Here is a 13,234-nt window from a genome sequence, read left to right as displayed (position 1 = left end):
TCTGTCTCATTACATCCGAAGTCACTTTCATTTTTTCTTTCATTAGGTGAGGAAAATAAATTAAAGCATTTGCAACAATTATAAATTTTTATTCACTTTGATTATAATGGAGCTCTCTAGATAATTCTATATATATAAAAATTATCTTTGAAAATCCAAATGAGTCTTTAGGGAAGTTATTTTGTGCAAAAATTATATTCCGCTTGGATTTTTCACATTCAATTATGTTTTCATTCATATTTATCATTTCAAATTTTATGAGGTTTTGCCGTGCATCTGAAGACAAGTCGTGCCAGACGTTAAACAGTCCCTACTGGCTATAGTTATCTATGGACAATGCTGTATCTCATCCAAAATATAAATCACGAGTACTATTTTTTTATAGAATTATAATTCAAAACAGAAAGAAGTTGTTGTCTGTCTTCATCAGGCTTGTAAGCTTTCCCCTATTTTGGCGTTCCATTCAGCGTTTCGTTCAATTTTTTTTTATATTCAGTGTTCAGCCATTATTTCCGTTCCGTTCCGCGGTCCAATAATAAGATAATACCATAAACACTGTACGAGAGCAAATTCTGACTTCCACTTTAATAGTATCAGGGAATCATTCCTAATTTGTGAACTAAGTCTCAAGATTTTTAACCCAATAATCTAGTGAGCATTAGCATTCAAATGATCTACAATGGACTAAAATCGATTCATTCATTGTCGAGATGGATGCCAAAAGGCAAAGTATAACCGATTTGATTGGCGACCAGCACAACAACAAGGCAAGAGAAACTGGACCGCGAACTCTGGGAACTACCACTACTTCGCCAACGTGGTAGATGAGGTTCCTCCGGTCAACCAGAATAAGTTATTTGCCTCCGCGATGATACTGGGAATCGTGGCATTAGAAGGGAAGAGGATATCCCCGTATTGGTTCCCGAAAAGCCTGAAAATTGTGACCAAGAAGTACCAGGACGTCCTCGAGGAGGCTGTCTTGCTCTGGGCGAAGTTCAACTACACAGAGGGAAACTATTTTCTTTCATATGAAAGAAACAATCATATTGAGCTCCCTTTTATGGAAATAATTTCGAGAGACATAGCTATTATAAACACTAATTAGCAGGAAACTATAAAACAGCCCCGCAATACACGGAAGCAGAATTTATTAGTTTTAGAGCCCCTTCTCTTACATTCATGGCCAAATGATGAGCCTCAGCCACATGATTCGTTATTAATCAAATGGTCAATTTTACATATTTGAGTTAAGGTAGAGTAATAGAAACTTTCATATTCGATAAGAGCCTTCAAAAGGTGCCTCCTCAGCCCCTCCTGTTACACTGCAACAAAATAGGTCTCCCAAGCGTTCGTCTTTGTTTTATGAGCCCTTTATATCATATTTAAAAAAGAAAAAAATAAATATATAAGCTTTGATTTCTTTCATTTTTTGTAAGTACTATTGGAACGGAACGCTAAAATCTCATTTTTAGCGTTAAAAAAAACAAAGAAAAAAACACCGAGTTCCGTTCAGCATTCCATTCATTGAACGCACGTTCCATGGGAAGCCGTTCCATTTTGTGTTTCGTTCACAAGCCTGGGTTCATAAATAATTGGTAATTACAATAGGTAAAACTTTGTCGACTGGATTGTACCGGTTGATTTGATATGTGTCTTCAAATTTAAAGTCAACCAAGAAACAATAAGTTCCGACTTTTAAGATAATTAATTAACTGATGTAACATCAATGTCCATAATTCATACTAACCTTTTTTCGTGCGTATTCAAACATTTTTTTTAGTATTTAATACTTGTTGGAATACCATCGCAATGAATAAAATAAAATAAACTCAACATCTGTTCTTTATAATATTGTACGTGGGACACGAACACTTGGTAAAGTTGAACCATTGGTTTTGCGTAAGAAATAAATTTTAACAATATCCATTTATGAGACTGAATATTATCAAAGTGAATTGCTTTAAAATCACAAGATTTCTTTAGCTTGATAAGCATTAGAAACATTTAACCAAACTTTCCATGAACCCTTTACGTACCTATCAACTAATTTTTAAAGCCTATTTTTGATCAAATTAATCAAGAACAGGAGCTCAAAAGTCAGAGTAGGATTAAGTTACAGATCTAAAATTTCTTATTTGATATGTAACTGTTATACATTTCGTTTTGATCCAATAAAGTTATTTATTTATTATGAATCTACAAGTGATAGTACCATGAACCCTTGTATGTATAACTATCTAATGTGTTACAGAATACTTGTCATTCAGTTATCATCTAAGTCTTCAAAACTATTTTTGACCAAATTTTTTTAAGAAAAGGAGCTCAGAAGTCAGATTTGGATTAAGTTACGGATCTAAAATTTCTTTCAAATCGGTCTATTTCTTTCTGGTTGGCATTCGTTTTAATCTAGGAACTGGAGGGATTTTAAAAAAATGAACAAATATTTTTTCGTGTATTGATTAAACATTACTTTATGAAAGGTAAAACACCTCGAAAGACTAAAAAGAAGCTTGATAAACAATATGGCGACTCTGTACCCTCAATTACAGCAGTTTATAAATGGTTTCAAAATTTTCGGAGTGGCCATATGTGCACAAGTGACGCTGAACGTTATGGACGCCCATTGAGGCTACTACTCCAGAAATCATTCATAAAATCCCTGGTATGGGGATGGATGACAGAAGAGTGAGGGGGCAAGATATTGCTAGTACCTTGGCCATCTCGAGTTGGAACCCTATTTCCATTAATTTTGCGACCAAATCTGCTGAGGTGTGAGCTGTCGTGCTGGAAAATGACTTTTTTGTGGGTAAATTGTGTGCGTTATTATTGTACGCCCGGGTTTCAATAATGTCCAATAACGATGAATAATATGAACTTGTAATAGTTTTACCCTTTTTCAGAAAGTCGATAAGGGTTATTCCTTGGGAATCCAAAAAATAGTCGCCATAATCTTTTCGGCCGATTCCTCGATTTAAATGAATGTCAAACAGAAAGAAATAGACCGATCTGACTAAAAATTGGTGTGTGTTCTTCCAAGAGATGCTACTAACTAAGCATAATCTTGATACGTGCTGTAGTGCCATCTTTTGGAATTTGCAAACGATCTTTGTATATACAGTCATATCCGGATGAAGAGTTGGCTATATCCAAATTTTTCTTTTATCCAAAGTATATAAAAACCACAATTTTTAAATACTTATGCAAATTACTAATTTTGAAAGTCACCATTTCGAGGAGGCAACCAGGATTTAATTAGATTCTGTTTATAATTTTTTTTTCAAATCCGTATTTGACTGTATATATACTATAGACTGTGAGTGACAATTTTTTTTTAGACTTTTTCATCCTACAAAAAACAATAAATGCTTAAAGACATGAACACTCTATTATTAATAATAATTCGCATTATATCTCGTAGTTTTCAAGTTAATATTTTTCTCTCCCTATACAAATACCTTTTTCTGCTAGGGACAATACAAAAAACTGACTATGTCAAAGTTTGAGGCTTCTCAGGCCGTTTTTTGGCGCGATACAAGAATTTTTTTGCACCGTCACAAATAGGATACTACCGTTTTGGATCATCCTTTTTTATTGCGTTTCGGGAGATTTTGGTTAGTTTTATGCAAAAACTGCGTTTAGAAAATAGAACAGTTGATTATTTACCTTTTGAATGTCTTATTTATCAAGTCTCTAGGATAAATATTAACGAAAATGTAGCAAAAAGGGGAAGAAGTCGCTCGTTTAGTCCGCGCTGGATTTAGCAATACTGATATTATAAAGACCCTTAATGTCTGGAGAACCACCAATTAGAGGGTCAAGAGTAAGGTCAACAATGGGGAAGACATCAGTGATCGTCAGAGAAGTGGAAGGCCGATCCCATTAAAGCCTGAAACGGCAAAAAAAAAAAAGTTTTTTTCATAAATCCAAAGATGACGATGACAGACTTAGAGAAGAAGCGGTCGGCGAGACGTCCCACAGTGTCCAATGCCGTAGAAAAAGCTAGTGACAAGTCTCTCAGTCACATTGAACGACCCTTGCTCATTCAATAATAATTACGATTTGATAGCTGCAAAAAGCTTTAAAATTTTGTTCTTCTCGGACGAGAAGATATTTAAAGTGGATCCCGTGTACAATAGGCAAAATGATCGGGTTGTATGCTTTGGAGAAGTCAACTGCAACCTCCTTGAAGTGTCCGCCACCAAACATCTGCCCTCAGTTATGATGTTCGCCATTGTTTCATCTAAAGGTAACAAAATAAAGCCAATTTGGTTCCCCGTTGGGTACAGATTGACTACCAAGGATTAATTGATGATTTTGGAAACAAAAGTGCTTCCCTAGGTTTGCAAGATCAAAAACTATTAAAGAAAGCCGATTATTGTTTTCAACAGAATGGGGCTCCTGCAAATACGGCAAAAATCGTGCAGGATTGGATAAAAAAAAAGGAATTTCTTCCAGAAGGACTTCTGGCCACCGCAGAGCCCTGACCTGCAAAACATCTAGACAACGCCACAGCAGTATTGAGTCCCTAAAGTAATCGGTTTAGAAAGAGTGGTGATCACTACGTTGTTAACTTGTGCAAAGCGTTCCATTGTCGCGCGGAGCGTGTGATTGAGGTCAGAGGTGCTCAAATTCATAAATAATATTCTCTAATGAATAATAAATACGTTCCAATTTAAAAAAAAAAGTCTCTAGAATTTTATTTAAAGCCGCTAGGTGTAATTAATTGTTCAACGTTCATTATGTTCCAAGACTTTCTAAAGGCCCGGTATGAGTAAAAAATTGTATTTTATATATTTTTTTAGTATTTGGTTTATCCGTTAAAAATATTGTGCACCTTATTTTTAATAAGGGGCTTAGATGTGCTCAATGATTGGCGGTTTCCTTTGTTATCCAACTATACATATTAAAAGTTGAACAAAAAGGAGGAACATTATCTTAATTGAATTATTTTAGTAAATAGGTAAGATATAAGCTGTTAATGTTTACATTTACTAGTGTTGATTCCCGGGAATTATAGGTACTTCATTAATCAATTCCCGATAATTTTTTGGCAATTCCCGAGTAATTTATCGACTATAACATTTATCTCTCATATTGTAGTTATCCTGAATTTATAGTAATTAATAAGTAGACTTAGGATTTTTGAGCAATTTTTTTGCCATATGGAACAAAAAAAGAGCGCTAAAATTTTGAAAAGTAGCATACAAAATATCAAAATTTGGATTTAATGAAAAACACAGTTTTATAAGAATAATTTAATGCAATTAGTGTTGTTTTATATTTATTACAATTTATTCATACATTTTGCTATATTTAATGGACAAATCAAGATTTTAGAGATATTTTCTTCCATTAATTTTTCCCTTCGATAGGTTTGATAGTTTTAAACATACTGAAAGACGTTCATATGAGTAATTGAAGGAAATTTGAAGTTGGCGAGATCTTCAGGAGTCTTGTTAGACGGATGCATTTCATCATCACCACCACTGATATCACGTTCAACCTTTTGCAGTAATTGAAGATCAGGATTTGGGAGTTTTGCACAAAAGTATTTCTCCTTTGTTGCAAGATTCAGTGGGGATTATTCAACAGTGAACTTGTCGCCAAATCTCCACTTCTTTATTGGCCTGTTGTCGGAATCATATCCGATCATGTAATCATAACCCTGATGGCATCATAGACATAGTTTTACCTTCAAAAAGAGATCCTAATGAAGGAGGATTTTTGAATGGGGACTTTCCCTCGAAAATATAATGAAAGAATATCAAAAGCTCTTGTTTAACTTAATTATAATCCTAATTTTCTCTATTTATTTAATACCAGTTTAGAAAAAATGAGAAATTTCAACAAAAGAAAAACAAGGGGGAAAATGATCAATTTGTCTCATAAAGGTCAAAGTGAGCAATATGTTGAGCAATTGAGCGATGGCTCACAAATCCTAAGTCTACCAATAAGTTTCTTCAAGTCTATTAAAATCTAGTGCACATAGTGGTAAGATGCCAGCTCAAACAGTTTAATCTTGTTTCTATTATGTTTCATCCCATTGGTGATCAGTTCAAAACAAAATGTCTGACTTTGTGTATGTGCGCAATACTCATTTTAGCAAAGTTTGGGATCATTTTACCAAAAATAGAAAAACATAGCCCGGCAAATGCAATTATTGGGATAAAATTTTAATGGTTCATTGGACTTCGTGAAAACAAGACATGAAATCAACATAGATGAAGACGAAATGTCTCAGAAGAAAACAAAAGCTCTTAAAAAATATTTCAACCGTTCAACAAATCCTAAAAATAATAATCATGAAAAAATTGCTTGGATGTGTGCTCATGAAAATATGTCATTCAATTGTATTGCTTCTATTTAAACTTTGCCATTTTTGATCAAGAAAGTTGCTTATATTCTACCTAAGTGCCACTCTGAAAAAAAAAAAAAAATGTTATTGAGCAGGCCATTAGCATAAAATGTATGAAACTCATTTGGCTCTTATCAGGGTACTGTTTTGAAAAAACAAAAACAAAAAATGCAAACCCTCTTTAAGTATTTCTAGCAAAGAAGATGATTTTTCCAAGGATGATGAAAATAATATCAAAGGATTTAGACGAAGTGGATGAAAAAGAAGATGATAAAAATGAACAATTGAATATTGAGACCGAAAATGTAATTAAAAGCAACGACATTTTGAATTTCGAACATATGTCAAGATGGTTTTGATAAAAGTTGAAAAATTTACAACAAACCATTTTGGTTATATTAGAAGAAACTATTTTAAATTTTTCCAATCTCTTCATATGTGAGCAGATGATTATTCACACTACAAATGAACGTCATAAACAAGACACGCAAATTAGCCAAAATTGGAGGGATACTTTATTGAAAAAGTCCTTGAGAGACGCAAGTCTAAACAAATACACCTCATTTAGTACTTTCATGATATATTGAATATTTGACTAAAAGAAAATAATTTTGACGTTTTTATTAATAAAACAAAAGTTATCAATATTACAATCGAGTAAGTGAGAACACTTTTTCCCCGTAAAAAACTGCTGCCAAAGTACATGATAATTGGTTCTGCACTGTAAAAATAGTCAAAAAAACATATGGCTTTGATGGACCAAACTGGGGACTTAAATGTAGGTAAAGTTCTTGTACATTTAAAATAGGCATTTTCAAATATTCTACCAACTTTTACCAACAGTTTGCTACCTGTTGGTAAACCGAAAGGTTTATAATTTATTTTTATTGGTAATCATGTCTTGTGATGTAAATCGTGTGTATTTTTTAACTCATCCAGTTTTTTTTTTTTGAGTTGGTAATTTGAAGAATGAATTTTCTTTTCCTTAGCTGTTGTCATTATTATTTAACTCTGGAGTAGTAAACTTCCTTTCCTTCTACATTCAATTATATTCCAGATCTGATTGAACATTTTTATGTGTGCATAAAAGACGGAGAGAAACCTTAAGGATTTGTTGTGGAGTTATAATTGTAAGTCCTTGTTGAACTCAGAGTAGAATTGAGGATCGGCATCGGAGTAATTCTGGGCAATTTCCTTGTTTATTTCCTCCTTCCCCTTCTCCCTTGTCACAGCTGATTGTATCTGATTTCCAAAACTATTATGAACCATTGCCGTCAATAAAAGTGTTGATATTTTATTTTGAGGTGCATGCCCAATGCTTTGAACAACTTCAAGTGGAACTTGAACAGCAGACTCTTTAAAAATAAATAAATATATATACTTTTTTGATTACCGAGATGTATTCAGTGTATAATTTTTCTTACCAAATATACTACATATTGCACTAGAATGGCAGTTTAAAATTCCATGCCCATATGTAAAACAATATTATAACTTCACTCACTACTTTTGTCTATGTTTTTTCAATCTATATACTCCTCAGTAAGGAAAACAGTGCATTTTATCAAAACAATAAATGCTTAATTTAAACTTGATGCTCATATTTTTTGCTCTCCCAATCTTTGAATGTTTTGGTTTCACTTTGTCTATCTATACTCTATGATTCTAGTAGCTGCTAATCAAACATCTTTTAGAAATTCTTCTATAGTAAACTTTTCCTTTGTTGAAATGTAGGCGTATCTCTCTTAGTTTTTTTCTCTAAGATCCAGAAGTTATATTCTCAAAAATGGGCAAAACAGATTTTTGAGCGTTTTCTTCATTAATATAGACATAATTACTTTCAAGTGATCACTTAATTCAGCAAATACAATAATGCAACTTATGGGCGTAAATTTCTAACAAAAGGGAGTTTTACATGCTGAAGAACCAAATTTGATGCCAAGACCAGGGGCGTCCGCAGGAATTAAGGAATGTTTCCTTTTTACTAGAAAATTTAACATTTGAAATTATTTTTTTTCAAAAAACATGCTGGAATGATTTCCTCCCAAAATTAAGTCTAGATTACATTTGTACTTTATAACTAATTATCAACTATTTCTATAAATAAATTATTCCGATGACCACTTTGGAGACTCGGCAAATTACACATAAATTCCCTTTTATAATTAATGGAAAATAAATGGTATATTTATTTTAAAGATTATACTAATATATGGACCAAATTAAGTCTCAGATCAAATTAAAGCGCTTAACTATGGTTGACATTCTTGGATTTTTCATATATAAGGCCTAGTAAAAAGAAATCCAATATTTTAAATGGATTTTTTAATTTTTTTCCGGTTAGTGTTTATCTCCTTGGTAATTGAAACAGTGGATGATGGTCGGACTCTACGATTTCCCTTATTTTATCCACATTTTCAACAATAGGCCTTCCAGAGCGTGGTACATCTTTGACATCAAGAAATCTGGACCATTAGCTCTATTCATATTTTAGCCCCATGGCTTGATTTTCACCTTGTTCGAAGAAAAAAACCTGAATAAACAATATGAAAAAGTTTTTTATTTGCTCCCTTGTTTGCACTTGTGAGTCGATCTTTGACTAAAACACTATCCTAACAAAATATAAAGAATTGAAAATCCAGTTGATCTATCTGAAAAAAATTTTATGTTGTATGTTCTTTTCTCATAAATATTTTGCCCGTATATTAGATCGAAAAATTATTTATTTACGGTCAATAAATTGAGATCGAAAAAATCCTACAAAAAGCTAGGTCTATAAAAAAATTCGAGACAAAACGAATAAATTGTTTATAAAATCTGTTTTTTCAAGTACAAAGTTATACGAGCCAAAAAAAAATGGATACACGGTCTGAGACTGCAGTCTGGACCGAATAAATCGAAAAAAATTAGATCTATAAGGTGAGACTGCATCCAAATCTGTCTATTGGTCTAATAAATCGGGCCATATTGATCTAGAAAAAATAACTTAAGTCCGAACCGAGAAAAAAAATCGGTACTGGACCGAGTCTCAACACTATTTCCTGAAATTCATAAATTCCACTTCTGTTTTGTTAGGATGCTGACACACACTTGTAGTAAATTAACAAGCCATAAATTATGGAAAGAGCTACTATGTACAATACATTTGAATCAACAGAGACATGGAGGAGAGGAGTTCAATTCCTGTTCGTCTTATCGTAATAAATTTATTTGTTTTTTTGTGCCTTCTTTTCATAGTTTATTTCATTCATATGGCTACTCTAGAGGCGCGGGAGCGTGGGCTTATCAATTATAGTGGTGAGTCAATTGCTGCCATAATAATGATACAAGTGATGATATTTGACGATTTCCCTCTGTCTTTTTTTAGGACAAAATGGTGTTATCTCCGAAATGGAGATTATTATTTGAATGGCATATTCATTGGTTATTGGTGGCAAAATAATAAGTTTGTATTGGTCCTTCATATTTGTACAATTCCTCAAATCTGTCCTTTAAAAACGTCCCTCAAATAAAGTAGTGTTCTCATAAATAATTAAAAGTGAGAAAAACTTCTTTTTTTTTGGATTTCTTTCTAATTCATTTCAAGTCCTGTTTTACTAAATTGTTGATTTGAGACGTTAGACTTTTCTCGAGTCTGTTATAAATTACCTAGTTATAATTAAAATACAAATTCATGGCCACAACCGAACTATTCCTCAATTTTCAATTCCTATATTATTGTTAATCACTAATATTTTCTTCTTTAGAAGGCACTACTTCAATGTGTATTTCACTTTTCACATGGTGTTAACTTCCTAAGACAAAAATTTACAATGTACTTGATTGTCAACTGTACATGTTTCTCCTTCTTCCCCCTAATGAGTGTTCTAAACGTTGATTGGTGGAATTGTAATTAGTTCATGTTAAGCTGAGAGTAATCCTCAACAGTTAGTTGGGAAGAATGGACCAACTGCAACTAATTTTGAGCCTTATTCTCTCTGTTTCTTATTTGAGGAGAGGTTGCAAGATCAAGGTATTGACGTGTCCAGTAAACAAATTCATTTTGGGACGTCAAAACTTTGTTTCAACCTGAATAGGTGCGGACAATATGTAATTGAAATATTACATAAATGAAGAATCTAATCATGGAACTCTTAAAAACTGAATGGATAACTATGTAGTTAATTATGTTCATCGTCCTTGTCATATTGACTTTGTTTTCGTGGATCCAGAATGTATTTCTTTCTTGCAAAGTTGGATCGTTCAGCTCTAATAATGTACCCATGTCCAATACTGTTGTATGATGTTTTTCATTAAATAAAAATTTGGTATAACTAATTCATTATTTTTGTTTGAAAACTGATTCAATTCAATATTGTAGATCATTTATTTACAAATATGTTTAATTAATTAATGTGCTTTTATACCTCATTGAAGTGTTTACATATTTTATTATCATTATATATCCTATTTTACAAATCTGTCTCTCAATTTTTTTTCACCATATTTTATGTATATTTATAAGTCTGTTTTGGGTGTTTCACAGATGGAATAAAAAATTGTCGAACAAACCAGTCTGAAATTTAGTAGGTAGCCGCATAAAATAAGCAAGCATATTTCTATAATATTTTTTTTCGCCTCTGACTTCATTAAGAGAGTGTTATTGACATAAATAAAACCTCCTTTCCCTTCTCACACTCCGTATCTCTCTGTCTCTTCTCTTTCTACATCTCTCTCTCTTCTCCATCTATATCGCGCTCTTTTTCTCTTTTTTTCTACCTTCATTCTTTGTTTCTATGTTAAAAAAGAGGGAATGCTCTAATCTTCCCCCCCCCCAAGTATTAAGTTGCTCAAACAGCTAATCGATAAGAAGTTTTGTGACGCATAAAGCGCCTTAAATATATACATCTTTTAAATAATGAATGTGATTACTTTTTCGCAAAGGCATTACAAAAAATTTACTTACATAACGTTCTAAAGGGGTTAAATTATATTGTCATTACCATAACTCAAGAAAAAGTGGCAATATCAAGCTGTATTTAATAACTTTTTTTTGGGCTAATAATGACCCTTCTAATTAATAGAGAATCTTTTTAAAACCTAAGGAAGCTTGAACGTTATTCTATTCATTAGTGAAGAAAATATAGAAAATGATTGACAGAATCAGTCTTTATGGAATGAAGAAGTTTGTATACGCTAATAAATTATGAGACAACTGTCATATTTGTCTTATACTCATTCTTTTCCAGTCACTGAATCTCGCATGAATACCATCTAGGAAAGTGTAGGTTCTGTGTTTGAAACTACGACAGTACTAAATGAAGAGAGACATAATGTTGAGTGCAATGATAATAATCAAACTCCTTGCGTCATATTCAATACGCCAGTGTTAAGAAATCAGTTTTAGTACGTGTGGTTCAAGGAAAAGACGGATTTTTTTTCCGTCCGCGAATCTCCGGATTTCTCAATGAATAGCCATTGGATTTTAATAATTGAGATATTTATGAGAAAAGACAATCCATACACAACGTAAGAGTCCATTTTCAAATTCATATTTTGATTTTTTTCAGACGCAGTAACATATCTATATATATATAAATATATTTAATAAACCTAATTATATACCAGTGTTGGTAATTTTTTGGTGGTTTCCTCACACACGGATATTGCATACGATTTTAAAAAGGGAATTAAGAAGAGGATTAGCGAGTTAGTCTTAGTATGTATCCTCATTATGGTTGATAGAGGAACATATTTCTAATAATTATGTTGTCCATCGACAAGTTTGACTAAATTCTGGAGTTATTTAAAGAATTTATAAAATAAAATATATAACACGTGTACGTCATAGTAATTTCATTATATTAAAATTCTATATAGTATTTTATTCGATACTGTAATATAATAATGTATGTTTAAAAAGCTATTATAAAAGTCTTAGTTTTTGCAGCTGTTTTTAATCAACAAATACAATTGATAAAGTTGTCATCCTTACAGATGAATTACTACATTTTAGATGTAGATCTAGACATTACTTATTTTCCCAAGTACTCGGAGCATGATAAATTGGACTCAGAGAACTCAGCCTTTGCCTAAACACTGAAAAGGTGGACTCAAATACAGTTCTGAATATTGGATCTAATGGATTTTTACTCTTTTCTTTAATAATATTTAGTATTTTCTATATAGAATGAACAACTAACAATCATTTATGGAATATAAAGTGGATCTATAATGAAGATGCAAAAAACCTCGACAAAAATATGTAGCGGCCCATTCATCTGTATACATTTAAGTTGTAAGAATAAAATTCCCTAAAACAGAGGTTTTATATGTCATTAATTTATAAAGTTATTGTTGTTAATTTGTGGTTTGCATCACTGTTTTCATCCGCTACAACGTCCAGAATGACAGGTGGCTTGCCAAGGAGAGAGAAAAGGTCCCTGCAGTCTTCACCACAAAGTTCCCGGCCTCCGTAATGACCCTGGGTGTCATCTGCAGCACCGGTGAGGTGATGCCTCCTTTTTTCTTCAATCCCAATGAAAGGGTTAAGGCGATAAGGTACTACGAAGTCATGGAGGAGTTTGTCATCCCCTGGATGAAGGATACGGCCGCTGGGAGGGAGTTCATATTCCAACAAGACTCAGCGCCCGCACATATCGCCATGAGGACCACTAACCTCTTCAACTCCCACGACATCACTTTCTGGGATCGCAACACCTGGCCCTTCAACTCACCCGACCTCAATCTGTGTGATGACTACTGGTAGGGGAAGTTGGAGAGGGAGGTGTGCAAGGTCAGCCACAAGAGCATCACGGCCCTGAAGGGCTCCATTACGGGGGAGTTGAATCCTGACGATTCCGCGGAAGTCATCAGGGCACGCAAATCCTTTAGGGGCAG

At 33.1% G+C, this 13,234-nt stretch overlaps 2 long non-coding RNA genes across 5 annotated transcripts; one reads left to right on the top strand and one right to left on the bottom strand.

Moving 5' to 3' along the window:
- Nucleotides 1–6,961: 6,961 nt before the first annotated feature.
- LOC139906144 (uncharacterized) lies at nucleotides 6,962–8,881 on the bottom strand. The gene is made up of 2 exons (XR_011781470.1): nucleotides 7,780–8,881; nucleotides 6,962–7,710 (listed from the first exon to the last, which is right to left on the bottom strand). It is a non-coding gene; the product is annotated as an uncharacterized lncRNA (long non-coding RNA).
- A 595-nt stretch (nucleotides 8,882–9,476) lies between these two features.
- Nucleotides 9,477–12,658, top strand: LOC121123289 (uncharacterized). 4 transcript variants are annotated; one of them, XR_011781444.1, is made up of 3 exons: nucleotides 9,477–9,652; nucleotides 9,723–12,441; nucleotides 12,510–12,658. It is a non-coding gene; the product is annotated as an uncharacterized lncRNA (long non-coding RNA). The 4 variants fall into 4 exon arrangements; XR_011781443.1 differs by having other exon boundaries at nucleotides 9,478–9,652; nucleotides 9,723–11,863; nucleotides 11,963–12,658; XR_005865963.2 differs by having other exon boundaries at nucleotides 9,479–9,652; nucleotides 9,723–11,519; nucleotides 11,584–12,658.
- Nucleotides 12,659–13,234: the final 576 nt, after the last annotated feature.

The sequence above is a fragment of the Lepeophtheirus salmonis genome, chromosome 8 (genome assembly GCF_016086655.4).
Source record: "Lepeophtheirus salmonis chromosome 8, UVic_Lsal_1.4, whole genome shotgun sequence".
In the NCBI taxonomy this organism is placed as follows: domain Eukaryota; kingdom Metazoa; phylum Arthropoda; class Copepoda; order Siphonostomatoida; family Caligidae; genus Lepeophtheirus; species Lepeophtheirus salmonis.
This window is presented reverse-complemented; position numbering and strand designations above follow the sequence as displayed.